Below are 20,022 nucleotides of genomic sequence, written 5' to 3' on the forward strand. Positions count from 1 at the left end.
CCTTTGTAGTACTATCCCCTTCTGACTCTGATCACACTCCCAATCTAGTTGAATCTATCTCATTCCCCCCCAAAATTTTGATTCCAATTTTCCTACCCACCACACCTGCACCACTCCCACTCCCACTCTCACTCGTCATCATTCCCTCCAGTTTTAGTGCTTTGTTAGCATCTATTTTGAGGGGGGGAGTTTTATTCCCACCTATTTTTTTCTCTCTTTCCTCTTTTCTTCCTTAGTTTTTGTTTTTCTTCTCGTTAGTTGAAATTAAGGGGAGGTATTAGCATAAATAATTTCAACTAGCACTTTAGTCCAACTCATACAGTGATTTATGATAACATTCATTTTTTGTCCATGCACAATTAAGGACTTGCATTGATTATGCCCAATTTTTCACCATAAATTGCTCACTTAAACAATGATTATCTTGTACAAATATACATGCTCTGCAATCAATGATTAAATGGAAATTCATTCTTTATTGAAGATCTTTGTTGTCCTCTTTTTATCTGTAATTTTTTTTTTCTTTCAGCAAAGATCTTTAATTTTCAGATTTAGCTAAAAAATTTACAATTTTCAATGATATTTACTTGCGAGATTTGGTGTTTATTGTGATATATTTTGAAAAAAGACATTTATTTTCTACAATATCCCATTGCCAGTTTTTGGCACAATTTAATCGCCCAAGTTTGTGCTCCACCAAGATTGGCAATATTTTGTCAAATTTTTAAAATATGAGAAAAACAATTGTAATTAATTAATTTAATAATTAATAATAAAATAATTTCTCCCCATCAGATTTTCCCATCTACATCACACCTTTCTTTAGAGAGCATAAGTGGTTTTTTGCTTTGGAGTATGCTCTTACTTTGCAAAAATAAAGTCTTCGACTATCAAGATTGATAATAGATTTTTATTTTCCACTTGGCATATCTTGGTGAGACTATGAACTATCTTCAATATGTTAAAGATTTCTATGTGTAATTGTGATTGAAATAATTAGTCACAATTCTATTTTTGTTGTTTCCATTTTGATTGAAAAGATCATATAAGATTCAATCTGACATTCTCAAACCCTTTTTTGGTTATACAAATATAAATGGTATCTAAGCCAAAATCATAGTGTGTCATGTGAAGATTGTTTCTTCTTTCCCAAAGTTTTGGTTGAGGGCCAAAATCACTTTGTCTACCGAAGATTGTTTCTCACACAATCATTCCCAGCTTTCCCTTCTCAAAATTTTGAATAAACATGGATGCAAAGTGGGAAAGGAGGGTCCCACTCCCATCCTTCTCTTTAATACAATTTCATTTACTACCATCACATGCAATCTCCAACCCATGTTTAATATGGCAATTCCATGAATCATTTCTTGTTCAAGATGTGTTGTCAGCATGGCGTATAGTTAAAAAATGTTGGACGGATTTATTTATTTCAATCATCTTCTCTTGGTTTGGACTTCTAATTTAGCCGATAGGTTATTTGTGTGAACTTTGTTCCCGAAAATTGAATTTTTGACAGAAAAGTTGTTAGTTGGCTAGAAAAGTTGTCAATTTGACCAAAAAATTGTAAATCCTTACCATTAATTATTTACCAACCAATTTTTATATCACTCTACTTTTAACTCTTATTTTTTATATTTATTAGTTGTTATCTCCACTTTTAACTATTGTTTTTCTTTTTCTATTTATTTAAAAAAAATTACTACGGATCTCACATTAGCCCATGTTGTGATCTCTATTTATTTAACTTTTGATTTTTAAAATTGATTTAGATTTTAGTTTTTAAATTATTTTAATTTTTTTTTTATATTAGTGTAGTTTTTTCTTTTAATTATATTTTTAAGTTTCTATAATCTATCTAGTCAATATAATATTTGTTAGAGACATTGCCAATTTTTTATTTTTAAAAATATATTTCTCTTATTAAATTTTCATAATAGATTTTTTGATGGAGTTTTTTTAAATGATTTTTTTTCATAATTGGTAAATTGAATTTAAGTAAATAATATTTATTAATCTATTTAAAAAAATTTGGTAAGTAATGTGTTATTTAAATTAAAAATTATTAATAATCTAATTTGTTCACATAAGATTATATTTTAAATCTCCACTTTTAATTTTTTTTTCTTTTCCTATTTATTTTAAAAATATTTTTCTTGTGATCTCCCCATCAACTCATGTTGCGATCTCTATTTATTTAACTTTTGATTTTTAAAATTGATTTAGGTTTTAGTTTTAAAATTATTTAAATTTATTTTTTATATTAGTTCAGTTTTTCTTTAAATATTATTTTTTAGTTTTGTAATTTATTTAGTCAATAGAATATTTGTTTGAGATGTCGTTATTTTTTCATATTATTTTTTGTATCTCTTATTAATTTTTCATAATAGATTTTTTGATGGGGTTTTTTAAATGATTTTTTTCATATTTGATAAATTGAATTTAAATAAATAATATTTATTAATCTATTTAAAATATTTTAGTAAATATTGTGCTATTTAAATTGAAAATAATTAATAACCTAATTTGTTCACATAAGATTATATTTTAGAAAATAATTTTATTATCGAGCAACTATCGACTTATCATTGCAAGCACAAAAGCATGCAACTGCTAGTTATGGATCAATTTTTGAGGTTGCACAATTTTAGTATAGGCACGAATTCAACATAATTAAAATGAGCACTTGTATGTTTTTGTGCATGCAACAATGAGTCGATAAGAGAGTTGATTTTTGAGAGAATAAAATTAGTTGTACAACATGTAAAGTAGATCACTAATTATGTACATAAGAAATTTCACATAAATAATAATCTAAGTTAGTCAAATTATACTTAATAAAAATATATTACATAAATTAACTATAAAAATCTATAAATTGGATTAAAAATATCAACTATAGACAAGTAAGATTGTAATCCTTTATAGGGTTTGCTTCCATCAATAATTCCTTATCTATTGAAACCCACTTGAGTGGTACAAGGAAAAAGTCTTAGACTTAACTTATAATTTGACACTAATTTTCTAGTTCAAAATAGAGTTTTAGCTAATAATATGAATGCCTTTTCAAGATAAAGATTAATAGTTAAATTAAATGTATACAATTTCTTAAAACTTGGTTACTCTTTACAAGACACAATTTGGTACAAAAAATCATTAAATAGTGACTTCAACAAAAGTGAAGGTAAACTAATGTATCTAGATGAAGCTAACATTTTTCAATAATAAGGACTGTGATGAAGATGCAAACATATTATCACTAGTGATGACAAGCATGGTTTTTGGAGTTATATATCTTACAATGATCATAGTGAATTATCAAGGTAGATAAGTAAAATAAACCATTCTAGAAACATGTATTATAACAACACAAATAATAAGGTCATACATTATGAATTAGTGTTAGTAAAATATCAAATTTTAAATTATATATTCTATGCACAAATTTATAGTATAATATGGAAATATGAGTTTTCTGAAATATAATAAAGAAACTTTCCTAGTTGATCTTTAAAAATTGTATAAGAGTAAAGTACACAAACATAGATATATATTAAATTTAAAGAAAATAGCTATAATCAAATCCCCTTCTAATATGGTTTCATTCTTTTAAAAAATCAGATTTACTAACTATCTTCAACACTCATTCAACGAAGATTTAGTTTTATTGAGACCTAGAAGAGCACATCAAATATTTGAATAAAACTAAAAACATGTATGATAATATAAGACAATGAAAAATGGGTCTATCTTACATTCTATATATTCTCTATCTTTCTCAATATATTTTACTCACACACCATCACATATTAAAAAAATAAAACTATAGAATGCTATAATTGAAGGGAAGTTATTGGTATAATTATTTCATAAAAAAAACTATAAGCAAAATGTAAACACCACACAAAAAAATCAGCAAGAAAATAATCACCACATGCAATGTATACCACAAAATGGTAGCGCAAGAACAAACACATATGTTGCTATCATACGCATCATGCAAGTGTTTAAACTAAAGATCCATATCCATTTTTGACCAAAAGAATACATAAGACTTCAACTTTCATGCAAAAAATTAGAAGAAAATGGGGACTATCAAATCTCCAAACAATTCTAGGATGAAATGATTCAAGAAAAAAAAAAGTAAATAGAGAAACCACAAATCAATAGCAAACAACAAAATAGATATTATCATTTGCAATTAAGAAGATTTGGATCAACAATAGTTTAAATAATACCTCCAATCAAAGCACAAACAACAATAAGAAATTAAATAAAAATTACCTTTAAAAAAAAAAGTTATCTTTTTCATAATAAGGAAACATGTCATTTCAGTTATTAATTTTATTAATTGGTATAAAAAACAACATTAAGAATTATAGCATTATTAAAGAAATATTATGAAAGTTTTTTAAAGGAAACAATTTACAATGCTAAAGAAAAGTATCAAAAGAATAATGTTTCAATTTTAGAAAATTTTCAAAAATAGCTTTTTCTAGTGCATTAAAAAATTAAAAAACCAGTTAAATATTCTCTAGTGGCCACTTCATTACAAAGGAAGCCCCTCTAGTGGCCACTTCATTTCAAAGAAAGCCCCTACATTTTTTTTGGATTTTATTTATTTTTCATTACAAAGTAGTCTATGTGGAGAGGGAGGAGACATCTAAATCATAAAATAAAATGTAAGCCATATCAAGTGGGGTACTTAGATTTTTTTTTCAAAATTCCCTTTCCTCCTTGATAAGAGTTGCATTGTAGTTTATGATTTAGCCACTTTCTAAGGGGAGAGTAATGCATGAAGAAGGAAAAATACTAAAATTAGCAGTTGAGCATTTATGTACGTCACACAATTAGCCGATAGGAGTGATCTAATTGAATACAAGTAAACGAAGAGATTTTTTGCTACTTTGGAGAGGTAGAGGTAGATAAAGTGTTGAGTTGACATATTAGTAAAAGTAAATAAAGATAAGAAAGATTAAAAGTAAACAAATATACTCCTTCAAAAAATATCAACTTAAATTAGTCTATATAATATAATCAACCTTGTTTGAATTTGCACTCCATATAATGAATGTATGTGTATGAGAATAGATTATTTAAAATGAGGTGAAATATGAGAAGAAACATGAAATAGTATTACATAGTAGGTAATGTAACATATGGTAACTATACAAAATATGAATGTATTCTCATTATTCCAATAGTCCCTAAATTTAGGTGAAGGTTCTTTTTATAAAATATTGAATTAGATTTTTGTTGTAGAAATATACATATGTACAACTCAAACATAAATTTTCTATATAAACAATTACTTAAAACAATTTTAGTAAAAGAAGTTGATTATGAGTGGATCGTTTTTTCATAAAAGATATAAAACACAGATTACAAACATGTCTTACAGCTAAAAATGCTAAGAGGAAAGTTTCATTATTGGAGAAGAATAAAATTGAGTTTTTAAAAATTCATAAAAATGTTTTAAATGCATTATGAAAAAATAAAAAAATACAACTTTAATTTTGTCTATTTAAAGGAATGATTTCATATTAGATTATTTTTTATTACATATGTTTTTAATTTCATACTAATTTTAATACAATTGATAAAATTTTAAAAAAAGAAAATAAATGTGCAAATTATCCTTCACAAATTTAACAACAATAACAAATTTGATGACTTCAAATTAAATTGGCTTAAAAATTTGATATTTTTGTTCATTCACTAATTTAAATATGTTTAAAGTTATGTTTTATTTTTCCCTTTTTGACTTAAATAATTTATAAATATTAGAATATAATCCAATTTATAAATGTATACAATTTTAATTTTATTTAAAATCAAATTTAAGAATGTATTGAATTATGTTTAAACATTATTATAATAAAATACTTTCAACAAAATATTTTATTTTTTAAGACTTACTAAACTTTATTAGTATGATACGGATGTAAACACACAAAAAATACATGCTATTAAAGTACCATGAGTACTTTTCAAACATTGCAACCAATGTTTCCATTTCAATCTATATCCAACAAAATTAAAGTAATTCAACTCAAATCGAATGAATACAATATAAGAGGTCTCCAAATAAGAAAAAAACTAACATTCCATTTGAATAAATTTCTAAAATTATTAAAAATCTTCATTCTCCTCATCAGTCATGTTTTGCTCTTGTCAAACAAGTGGGCATTTTCTTCATCCATTGCTTGCCATTAACAAAACTAAATTGTTGTTCATAAAGGATGTTGCGTCTTTATCACTCAACTGGTGGAACTCTTCTTGCACTAGTTGAGCCTAGTCCAAAATATTTGTACTTGCTCATATGTTATAGTGTTGTACAAAAGAACAAAAAAAAAGACATAATCTAAATATTGATGCTATATTAAAAAATCAAGAATGAAGAATCTGAAAAATGAGTTTCTTCGTTTGTTGGGTTTACAATGGATTCATTTGAAGAAACATTAATCCACCTCCCTAGAACTTGCAATTTAAGAAAATGTACCATGTTTCTTTTATGGCATATAGCCGTTTTTGCATTGTAATGGTTCCATTTAAGAGAGAAATTGTATGGAGATGACATTGCTACAACCTAATAAATTGCATCAGAATCAATGAATATCAAAAGAAATTTTCAAGTTTTACTTACCAATGCACTTCTTTTAACATTAACCATCTAAATATTTTATAGAAATAGTGGTAAACTTAGAAATTTATAATTTAGGAAGTTTCTAATTAATGATTTTTTTTTTAACATCATGGAAAATGAAAGAATTATTGTGCTTTATCGGAAAATCATTAAACTAAAAAGTCTTACAAAATTTTCAGCACAAAAATAAAATTAGAGAGCAAAGCTCCCATAATAAGCCTATCCACTTAAAAATAGTGCTCCAAATAAATAAAATATTTAATTTAACAATATCCTATTGTTTTCCTAATCTGAAAATAAACATTATAGCCACTATAAACATCATGCTTCCATACAAAATTTTCTTAATAATGATTCATTTGTGATATATTAAAATTATTTTTCAATAGGAATTTTGATTTTTTATTCAATTTATTGAGTTTCATCATTTGTAGATAGGGAAAAATGGTTAGTACGGAGATACAAAAATTTCAAGCACTAAAAAGAATAATATCGTATTCAAATTATCCTTAATCACCCAATGAAGCATTAAAACATTTTTTTAAATAAAAATATCATAAACAACAAATCATGTCAATTCAATATGATGCTCTATTCTTCTTCTTTCTCCTCCGAATTTAATGTTGTTCTTATTCACAATTGCACTAGTAATATTGAAAAACATGTATGAAAATGTAATAACAACGTGAAGATATTTGAATCTTGGGTCTTCACAAAATGCAAAAGAAACCCATTAAATAGAAAAGTGACTTGAAAATATGAAAGATGGAATGAACAATTAGAAGGAAAAGAAGAGAGAAGAGTCAAGAGTCAATAAAAAAAAGATGAATAAGACAAAGTGACAAAATGATAGATAAATCATAATAATTGATAATAAATTCGAATGACTTAAAATGGATTTTTTTTTTTTGACAAAAATGACGAAGAATGCAAATGACAAGTAAAAAGAAATGGGAATGATAACCATTTTTAAGTGTCTATATTTATGATCATTTTTAGATGTCTACTTAAATCAGATCAAATTTTCTCTTTTAGATGTTGTTCTTGCATACATTTTTTATTTAAAACAAAAAAGTTTTTAATTTTTATTTTCATGATGTTTCTTGTTTGACCACATATTATAGACAACTCATCTTATTCCACTAATTCAATTTCCAACTTCACATTTATATATTTTTACTTTGAATGTTTTTTTGATGATCCTAATATGAGCTATTACCAACTATATATATTATATATTCTTTAGTATAATATGTTGAAGATTGTGGCCTGCTTAACCTTAAAACTGAATACAGTTACTACTTTAATACTCTTAATGAGCATGTTAGGGGTATGTCCTTCCATAGTTAAACTTATAAATGGAGGAGATGCTTGTTCAAAAACATCATATTTATTGAATTCATATATGTTATCTCATAATTGAATGTCACTCCCTTGAATAGTTTGCTATATTTCCATTTTTTACAAATATTTCAATGAACATCATGTCATATTTTGATGTATCATTAAAAATATTTGGTTTCATTGTGAGGGTCTTTAGTAGCACGGGTCAATCTCAAGATTGATGGTTGCATGTAGTTTGACGTTTGAAAATTCTAGTCACCATGTTTGTGGAAGATTAAATCAAAATAATGTTGTATGATATAATAAATGCATAGTGGTGTTCATGCTTTAAAGTTTTTTTGGGATGTAAAAAAATTATTGGAATGGGTCATGTACCTTTAAGATCTATATAAATTGTAACAAAGCCCAAAAATAATGAAGGTTTGTTGCTGCAAAATCTTTGAGACAATGCAATTGTTTCTTAGAACTCTAGGCTAGACTGGTATGCAACATTTCATGTTTCACTTTATGGCAGTATTGAAATGAATGAATGTTGTTGGTGTGTTCTTGTTTTACATTGGATGGCTTAAATAGCATACATTGAGGTTTGATTCTTAGACTTTAAATAGTTAAAGTTGCCTTACTTTTTTCAGCTTTCATTTTTCTCTTAGTATATGACGTTTAAAGGTGGTCGTTTTACATGTAAATGTAAGTTAGACATGGCAATTGAAAAATTAAAGACTTTTTGTTAGCTTGTCATATCAAAAAAAAAGAAAAAAAAACACAATAAATGTTTAGAAGGGTTAAAGCATTGGATCATTTTGGAATGCATGGTTTGCAAGATTGAGAATTGCAGCCTTTAATGCAAGTTTAACCATTCTAGGCTAATTAGAATTGCAATGAAAAGCACACATACACATCTGCACGAGAAAATTAAGTTTGTAAAAAATAAGTCACTTTTGATTGTTTAACACATTTTGCTTTGTGGAAGATGAAGATAATTGGCTTTCTCATGATCCGAATTTGAAAGTTTTTGCATTTGTTTCAAAATTGGCAAAATGGAATTAGAATACCAGACTTCTAAATTTGCCTCAAAATCAGGTTATTGGACTTTCCACTAGCAACTAGGAATTAGAACTCAAAACCTGGTTACACTTTTTGAGGAGAGTAAAAAAATTAGAAAGGACAGTTTTTTGGAGTCCACGAGCAACTCCAAACTTCATGGGAGCATCAATTTTGATTGGTAATGTTTTTTAAAATTTAATAATTTTTTTTTGGGTATGTTCTATCAAATCATAGATCTCTTATAATTTTCGTGATCTTGGATGGATACTAGATAGCAACCAAACCTTAATTAAATTTTTTGAGGGATTTGAGAGTCATAGTAGCAGGGTGGGGGAGAATGTCTCATATCCTTTCATAAATTTATCAAATTTAATCGATTACTCTCAATGTGAATTCATAATCTGCTAATGTGTGACCTTTTGCTCCACTATAGCACTAAAGATTGCTTTCAACATTACATGGAACAAACCCCAAATGGATGTTACATGAGTTTCTATTTTACCATTACCAGATGTATTTCTATTTTATCACGCAGTTAAAGTTGTTATTTTCGTTCTACTTATATCTTCGATTTCAAATTTAAGCCCACAGGATTAGAATTTGCGTAAAGCACATTATTAGGAATGAAGTAGAGGAACCATGTGGAAAAAATAGTTAAAAATGAGAAAGATGTGAATATGTGAAACATATATTGTCTGATTCTGAATTTAACTTATTTCATGCGAATGATATTAGAGATTAGATTCTACATTTAAGCCATTACATTTAAATGATGTTTCAGATCTAATTTTTAATTTTATTTTCAAACCATTGCAAGATTTTGTATTCTAATTCCAATTCCAATTTGAGTAACCAAACGAATAAAAATGCATCTTCTCACTCATCTTCTGAGTGAAACAAACGGTTCAAGTAAAATCCCAAAAAAAGGAGCGAAGATTTGCAAAACCTCGATTCAGCTAAATTGAAATCTGTAAAAATCTTGATTTCTACAATTCCACGAATCAAACAGACCCTAATGTATAATATTTAAGCCGACCAAATGAAACATACTCTAAGAACCATGTTCATATCCACAAATACCAAATGTGCATTTCTGATGATGACAATGGTTAGAACAACTGCCACAGTGAGATTTGTCAGAGTTGAGAGCAACACACTTTCCCTTACAGCAGCTCAATCCATAACCACATGGATGCCCACATTTTCCACAGTTGAATGAATCAGAAGAGACATCAATGCAGTATTTTCTAGAGCAGCATTCCCACTTTCCCTTTGTAAACCCACGAGCACGAGCGTACTTTGAACATGTCCCCTCATCACTTCCACACCAAGCATTTCTGCTTTTAACATGGCTATTGAGAAATCTAGAGCTCACTTCTCTGCCCTCACATCTCACATTGCTTAGAATTAAGAGTAGAAGTATGAACAACACTAGGAATATCTCATCTGATAACTTCATTTTCATCTCCATATAACACAAATTGCAGATGAAATGCATATACTGTTGCTCAGTCCGTTGGATGAAGTGGGTATTTATAATGCTCTTTACTTATGGTGGTCACTTGAGTTGAAGGGCTCAATGCTGTAACGTTGACAACAATAGTTAGGCATAAATCTGACATGGAATACTAAGCACTGACATTTAACTAGAGCCTAATTTTAGATTTTTCGGTCCCTTAAACAATATTTTTATGTAGAATTTCAACTGTTCTCTTACCTACACAACGCTTCATGCGTTTACTATTTGTGTGAGAAAGAATCAGTTGGAAAGAGAAGAAATAAATTGCATAGACAAGTGATGTTAAAGTGGGCAGATGGGGAAATTCTCTGCCGCTGTTTAAGACTCTGCTTCCTTGGGTCATTGCACCGCTTACGGGGATTGGGGAATTGAGTTGGTATGATCTATGGAAATCAACGGAAATTATTTATTGCTACTATCTTTGTATGTTGCCAAGCACGAGGAGTTGAATGTCTAATTCTGATAGGAAGGAGGTAATCAAAGATTTAATCATAATGAGTGTTGGCATAAATTTTTATAATTTCCTTTAATGGGCTGGTCAATGTTAAGATGTTCTTAATGAACAAAGTAGAGATGACGCACTGTGTAGAGGTGAAAGTCTTGTTTGGTGTAAGGTTTCAACAAAACAAAATAAAATGAAGATGAGATCATTGTCGAGAACAACAAATTTGACAGAATGGATACTCCTGTCTTTGACTCTTAACTAACTAGCTTATGTATAGTTTATATATATATATAAAATAATCTGAGATATCCTTGTCGAGGCGCTTAAGTCAGATTATGAAAATAGGCGTCTCGAAAAGGATATCTCTCAACTTATTTTATATATAAAAACTATATATAAGCTAGTAGCACTAACAATGCAAGACAAAAGACATTATTATAATCAACATATAATAGTAAAATATGATTTTTAAATATTTAATATTTATGATGTATTGTATATTTTATAAGTTCTCATTAGCAATATGTTTAATGCAATGGATTCCCTTTGAAAATAAAAAATTTGTGTGACCATATATATGATAAATAATTTGATCAAAATATAATTTTTTTATTCAAGTATCTAGAAATAAATTTAGGGTTCAAATTAGAGTTTTGGTTTTCAATAGCATTATCATAAGTTTTATTGTTAAAATTAGATTATAATTTGAAATACAAAAATGGTCATAGTGGGTCTTATATGTATTCTATAATATATCTAGAGAAATTGAGAGTTGTGAAGGCTTTAATTTTTATACTCAATAGCTCATTTATCAATTATTTAACTAAAGCGTTGAGAACTCTCTCCCTCTCTCATATCTTTTTATCTCTCAACCTCTAACTCTATGTGTACCTCATCTCTCTCTCTCTCTCTCTCTCTCTCTCTCCTCTCCCTCTCCCCATCTATTTTGGACCGGAATAATCATCTTCCAATATCTACATCATCATCATCTCTACACACACTCTCTTCTACCTTTCTTCCATCTCCCTCTCCCACTAACCATTGCTTCCCTCCAACTACCACACATATATATTTCTTCTCATGTCTTTCACTATCTCTCTCGCATCTTTCTCTTTCCTAAAGACATTGATATATATCTATACCCATAATTACTCTCTTCCCTCCTCTATCTCTCTCCCATCACCATGTCCATCTATTTCATGCCCCAATTATTCTATTTCTTTCTACCTCGTATGTCCCTCCATATCCTCTCTCTTTACCTCATCTCTTCCGTTACCTCTTCTTCATTTCTCCTAAATCCCCCCTCTCACCATATATTTCCCCTAACTACCACATATATCTATCCCATCTGTGTGTGTGTGTGTGTGCATGCACACACACACACACACACACGCGTGTGTGTCCATCCATTCAATGCTCTACTCTATCTCTTTCTCCATCCATTCAATGCTCTAATCATTCTCTTTCTCCCTAACTCATTTACATCCACTCTCTATTGTATGTTTCCACCTCACATCTTCCCCCTTTTCTCCCTTTCTCTTATCTCTTACACCCATTCACCATCTCCTCTGCCTAATTATTATTTATCTCTACACCTTGTCTCTCGCCCTCTCCCTCTTTTCTTACTTTGTATTTCTCTTTGTCTCTCTCACATCTTTCTCCACCTCATTATTCTATTTCAATCTCTACGATCTCCCTCTCCCCATCTCTTCAACCTAATTTCCAATTATCTATACACCATGTCTCTCATCCTCTTCCTCTTCTGTTACTCTCTCTTTTTCTCAGTCTCTCTCAAATCTCTCTTCACCCCATTATATTTTGTTTCACTCTCCCCTTCTTCCTCTAATTATCAAATCCCCATATGTACCCTCTATATATATCTCATGTCTCTCACACTCTCTCTCATGTCTTGTTATCTCTCACTATCTCTATTTATGTTGATCTCATGCCTCTTTTCCTATATCCCCTTGTTTAACTCTCTCATATATGCCCCCTACCTTATGTCTCTTTATATCTCAAATTCTCTCTCTATGTCTACCTTATGTACCTCTCTCTCTCTCTCTCGATATATATATATATATATATATACCCTCTTCATTCCCCCATCACAATCTCCATATATTTCATGTCCTGGTTATTCTCTTTCTCTATCAACATCACACCTCTCTCTCTCTCTCTCTCTCCACACACACACACATAGTACCCTCTTCCTTCTCCCATCACCATTTACATATATTACATGCCCTAATTATTCTCTTTCTCTATCTACATCACATGTGTCCTCCTCTCTCTCCCCGTCCCCCACCCTCCCTCCCTCATGCACATGTCACCCTCATCCCCCAACTCTCTCTCCTCATCAGTGTCTCCATCTTATCTTTACCTAATATCTCTCCCTCCTCTTACTTTTTGAAATTCAACTATATATATATGTATATTTTTTTTTTGAATTTATTTATAAGGCTTGATTTTATTTGTAAACTCAAACTTTTTTTTTCAAATCTTTTTCTTAATATTCAAAGTTTGACTTTACTTCTAAACTTTCTTTTAATTATAGCTTTAAAGGTTTGAATTAGTTTGTAAAGTTAGACTTCGTTTATAATGTTTGTCCAAAATTTTCCTAATTTAATAAGTTTATTCTTATCTAGTCTTAAGTTGGTTGTTTAATTTTACATTATCAAAGCTGAATTATATTAATCAATGTTAACTTTAATTTAACTATGTAATTTTTATTCAATTATTTAAAAATATTTAAATATCTATATAAAACAAAAAATAATAGAATTCAAAATTCAAGTGATTAAATTACTATTCAAGCAATGCCTAATCAAACTTAAATAATAAATAAATTTGAAAAAAAAAAGCTGTCCTTAAAAAATGATAGAAAATCTTGATTGCAATGATCTCCAAAATAAAATTGTATAATTTCTTTTCAATTTATAATTAAAAAATTTAAGTAATATGATTTTGTTAAAATGTATACATAATTTTATTCTTAAAAATATATTTTATAATTTATTTTATAATTTATTGCCAAAATTAGATATTTGACAGTTCATGAATTTTATTTAGAGAATTTTTTTTAATATTGACCTTCTAAATACTAAAATGTTTCCCAAATAAGATTTTCATGCAGATTTCTTACAAATAATATTTTTTTTTACATAATGATTATTATCCATCTAGCTTCTAATCTTTAACTTAGAATAATGGAATAAGAAAATGCATCTTATCAGACATATAATCATTTCCTTCAAGATTAGCAGAAATCCACAAGAGTTCTTGGATGAAACATTAAACCCGCCTGAGAGCAAAGACAAATGGCTGCAGCCAAATTCTTCAAGTGCGCCGCCTCTCGGATCCAACCAGATTATAGAAAGGTCTTCTCTTTCGTCCATCTCCAGGCCAAAAATAATAGTCACAGTGATGCAGTTGATAATGCTTGACTTAATTCATGTGAAATCTTGATTTTAATTTAGTGGATCATTTTTATACAGAGTACTTGATAGGATACTTTACTCCACCCTAAGAAATCAAAAGAAGTTGATAACATGCAACATATTTTAGAAAAATAACAACGAATCGACAGATTGTATGTTCTAAACATTTTAGAAATCTAGGCATTAATTTTATGATTCTAATTCATTGTTCTGATAATCAGACGCATTGATTAATAAAATCTACTGACTATAGATTCGAAACAATATATTCTCCATGTTTTACAATAATAATTAAGTAATAGTTAAGCCACAGTTTCTAAAACAAAAATACAAAAAACTTACACTTCAAACCATAACCGATATAGCTTGAACAGAAATCTACAGGATGCATTTACTCTTTGTTAAGTTTTCAGGAAAAGTAGACGAGGACCGAATGAAGAGAAATCTGCAAAATGCAAGGATCGAAAACTGCCAAGCAATATGGAGCACCTATTGAAAATTTGAGCAACTTTTATAACTACAACATGTTTGTGCACGAAGAATTATCTCCACTTAGAAGACGAGGGTGACCAAACGCATTTAAGAATCCATGGGACTCCCACTACTTCTTATCATGAGTTACATTTTGGTAATTGACACTTCACTTCATGGTTGCTGTTTGAACTATTAATTGCTAATGAATTAATGAGGATGTGGAACAAGACAAGAGTGATTCTACGCAGAGGGAAACTAAGCTTTCCTTTTTGCATACTGCTAAGCTCAAAGCCGATTCTATGCTTCAAGTTGATTCATGGATATATAATGAAATAATGGATTTGAGAAAGAAAATGGATATTGTGCAACACAACCAAGAAATTGACCGTGCCAAAATTAGACAGATGGAAGTACAGGTGGGAAACATTCCAAACAAATTCGAGGATTATGAACACAACCTCCGAATGCTTATTAAGGAAAGTGATAATAAAATGGAACAGGTGACTTCCAGTATCTGCACTGCTGTTGCTAGTCTTGGAAAACACACAAATGAAGAGATTATATCACCAGGGGGTCCAAGCAAGAGAACCAGGCAGAGTTCTAGGAAGCGGGCTTAGGAAGCTGCTGGTGTTTTGGCTGGTGTTTCCATTTAAGACAATGCAGAGATTGGAAAAGAGGTTGTCAATATGATTAAAGAGCCGCAGTAGCAACTTTCACTAGGTCTTGATCTTTGGTTTTTTGTCCTAGTTTTGGTCTTATTTGTTGGTAGTGGTAATTGGTTTACTTTTTTGGTCCTATTAACTGGTTTTTATCTGGTTTTTAAGCTAGGTTCTAGGTCCTTGTAAAACCTGGGTACTTTTATTGGACACTTTTTGTGGTTTCATGTCCTTGTAAAACCTGATTTTGATATTATTTTTTTTTTCAATAGGTTTCAGGTCCTTGTAAAGCCTGGTGGACTTTAATGCTTTATCTTTTCTATTTTTGTTAAAGGATTTCGAGGCCCCTTCAAAACCTATTTTTACCGTAATCTAAAATTGTGGAGACGATTGTCAATTTAAAAAAAAATTCTTAAATGTTTACATTGATGAATGCTTCCATGTAGAAAGTCTCTCGGCTTAAACAAGTGTAGCCTAAGACGCGTGCTCTCGGATCATTAGCTAAAATTACTTCATATATGTAAAACCTTCATGAAAATCTTTTAATTTTTTGGATCTGAAATAAGAATTATTTCCTTGGGAAAATTGATAGCAACTTGGATATGAACTTATCCAAAAAATAATTCAAAATATAGGAAGAGGATAATCACAGTTATTTCAAATTAATTGCACAAAGAGTACTAAAATTGTTGGAAGAAGACATGAGTAAAATAAAATAAGTGGATGAATAAATTAAAGGTGGAATTGTAATAATGTATTGCATCAATAAGGAAATAAAAAAATATATTGATAGAGAAATTTGGGAATACATTGTGCATGCAACATATTGGTTATAAGCAAGTGTATTATATCAATAAACTTAGCTTCACTTGGGATATGACAAAAAATACATTTCAAAGTTGCTTAAGGAGAAAGTGAAGTTGTTAAATGTATAACTTAGGACAAGAGCACATCGTCATAAATACCAAACAACTAGATAATAAATACATATGGAAGATCGAAAAAATACACAAATGCTTATTCTGCATTTAAGGAGTGATTGCAACATAATGACAATTATTCATGGAGCACACAACTTAAGAGAATAAATGTTTCCAGTATGAAAACAACGTAAAAATATAATTTAACCACCTTGTTAAAAAAACCAAGGCTTTGCAAATCTACAGTATTTTTTTCCAAATCAAATATCATCATAACATTGTTTAGAAGAATTTGAAAAATTCCTTAGAATTGTAGCTCATGGCCCCCTAGACTACTCCATAGCATGAATATCATTAAAATACTCTCTTTCATTTAGTTTAGGATCACTCTACAGTTCTCTCATGACAATTAAAGAATCATTAAATGTTTTCTATTAAATTTCATCTTCCTCTTGAAATGACAATAAGAATATAGATTTGACACCTATATGCATTTTTTTAATCATATATATTTCTTTCTTGCCATATATTAGAATTTTATTGGCATATAACATTGCATATAAATTAGATAAAAAAAGTTAAATATTCATAATTTATTAGCCATACATAGGTAAGTGATTTATATATGAAGAGTTGGATGATTTTACAAGCACAACCACACAACCTCTCATCATCAAAGCACAACCACTATCTGAAGGAAAAAACAATATACTATAGAACTATACCAACAACACATGATTTTTTTAGTGAATACAAATTTACTTTATCATATTTGTTTATATTGTAGACTGTAAATGATTATTAGATGACACATTTTTGATATATATATATATATATATATATATTGAAATGTCCCTTTCTCTGATTTTATATGATATTTCAAGCTTCAAATCAGATCTTTAAAATCAAACAACCAATATTTCAAAGATCCGCCAATTTCTCAATAAACCCCAAATCGGGTATGCCAGAAATAGTGCCAAAAGCTTCACAACTTCACCTATTATTAATAAATCTGAAAGTGGACATTTTTACATAACTTTGAGCAGCATAATAGCCTATAAAATGACATTTTCAGATCTATATAACATGCACACAATAGCTCCCAAACGGAGGACAAAAACAATGCTCATCGGACTCCTAAAAATAGCACAAAATAGCCCGAAATCACCATAAAAACTTAGTAATCTATCAAAGAAGTATAATCATATCCAAATACATATATTTATCTCTATTTTAACATTTAAAAGTCTAATGTACAACAACAACCCAAGCTGATATGAAATACTCAACCGGAAACACCAAACTCTTACAAAAAATACACTCGAAAACTCACAAATTTGCACTGTTCAGCACAAAGGCAAACTCTGCATGAGCATGCACATGGAATGGCTTCAAAATCCTATCCTTAGCCTTCCTGGAAACTTGCAAACTCTCATTTTTGGGTCTCCTTCTTCATAGGCTTGGCAGCCTCTGAAGAACAACAAAGCAATGCGCAAAAATCAAGTTCCGGAATGAGCCCAAAATGCCTCCAAACTCCTTAAAAGAGGGCATAACCCTAACTCACCTCCAAGAGGGGTTAATAAAATATAATTTAATAATAATTTTTATTTATTAGTCCATTGGTTTCCAAAGATTAGCCCCTTTTGCCGAAACTTCACCTTTTTGGAGCCTGCTTGCCTTAGCAAAGTTTATTATTTTTAATTATTTGAAAAGGGGACATGACATATATATATATATATATATGTAATTTGATACTTGTAGCATGAATGATCTAATTTGATACTTATATCACAAACTTTAAAAAGTCTAACTTGTTTCAAGAATTCATGATTCACTCTTTCATTGAATTGATCTTTTGATTTTTCTTTTCATGTGCAATAGATAAAATATTGGTAATCTATATGACATGTTGAGGATAAAACATAACTATTAAAGTATGCACTTTTCTTTTTGTGTTGAAGCATAAGATATCTAATTTGGAAATATATTACCATGGAATGTGGGTCAAATAATTTGACTTGAACACTATAGAATTGAAATCTGATAGCAATATCATAATATTTTACTAAGCTATAGATTTATTATCTACATTACCTTACTTTGAAATTAAACACACACATATAATTTGCATTGGACTCAATAGAAGTAATCATAGACATACATTGACATTGGTGTTGGATATAGTTTTTCGTTTAGATTAGTAAATAAAATAATTTTATTAGGGAATAGTTGGTAAGAATTATTTCATGTGAGAAAATTATAAGAAAGTAAGACTATAAAGTTGTGATAAAATACAATTAGAAAAATATATGCATTATTTACATGTTATGTTTTGTCTAAAAATATGATTTAATTATTCTTTTGAATTTTATTTTTCCTACAATTTTAACATGTTATGAAAGAATATTATTATTTTGTTCCCATGAAATGATTAAGGTGTTCAACATATTATTCAAAAAAATAGATAGTATAACTTGAGCAATGCATTTGAAGCCTTGCTCACAAATTGCTTTAATGTCTACATTTCAAAATCCTTTTTGGAATGGTCACACATCGTGCTAGTTGCTAGACTTCCTATTCTTCAACAAATTTGGTCACTCTTTCAATGAGCCCTTGCACAAGAACTTCTCAAATCAATGAAATTTTGGTTTCATGTATGAACAACATTTATTTGAAGCCCTAAAAGATGTAACAATTTCAAAGGAGGATATCACTAGATAACATTTCAATACAAGAATCTACAAAGAAGAAATGGTGCATATGTATTCTTGGCACTTTTGAGCAATTGATATTTTAATGTCTCACCAATATTTATACAAATAGATAAGTGTTAAAAGACTTATGCCATTTTCTAAATATGTATTCATGTTGTATAAAGAAAGATTTAAAGTTTTTTTATTTATAAATTGGATAATTTGGAGCTATAAGGTGAAAGGGTCAATTAATATCCATTATCTTTTGCATTTGAACTTGGTAGAGTTTGCATCAAAGGAAGTTTTTTTCTTAAACCTCTCAATTAGAGTCATGGTGGTTGATTTATGCATATGATGTTACACATATTATTTGTATCTTTAAGTCAATTTGTGCTACATTTGAAAGTACTCTTAAAATTTTCAAAGTTTCTTATATAAAATCAAGTGGATATGGAGTGTGACTTGCTTCAATTATAAGTTGGAGGAAGTGGAGATAGAAGAACATTTATCATCCCAAGCTATATTTTCTCGCAGTGATAACTCAATGCATAAAACACATCTTATGTGTGTCCCTTGGAAAAGAGGGGCTTTATTTTTCTTGTGGATGCACTTAACATATCTATATTTGGTTGATTTTTTTTTTTAGTAGATAATCATTTGGTTTGGTTGATGTATTTTTGTAGACATGAGAATTCGAGCATAACAACAAGAAACCAAAAAATCTAGAAAGATCAACCACCACATCTCAATTTCTTGACAAATAACAACCCCCCATCCACACACACACACACACACACCTTATATTAAATCGAGAAAATAGACCAATTAAATAATCAAAATTATTTAA

This window comes from Cupressus sempervirens, chromosome 3 (genome assembly GCF_028749045.1).
Source record: "Cupressus sempervirens isolate cs-2001-9-10 chromosome 3, ASM2874904v1, whole genome shotgun sequence".
Taxonomy (NCBI): domain Eukaryota; kingdom Viridiplantae; phylum Streptophyta; class Pinopsida; order Cupressales; family Cupressaceae; genus Cupressus; species Cupressus sempervirens.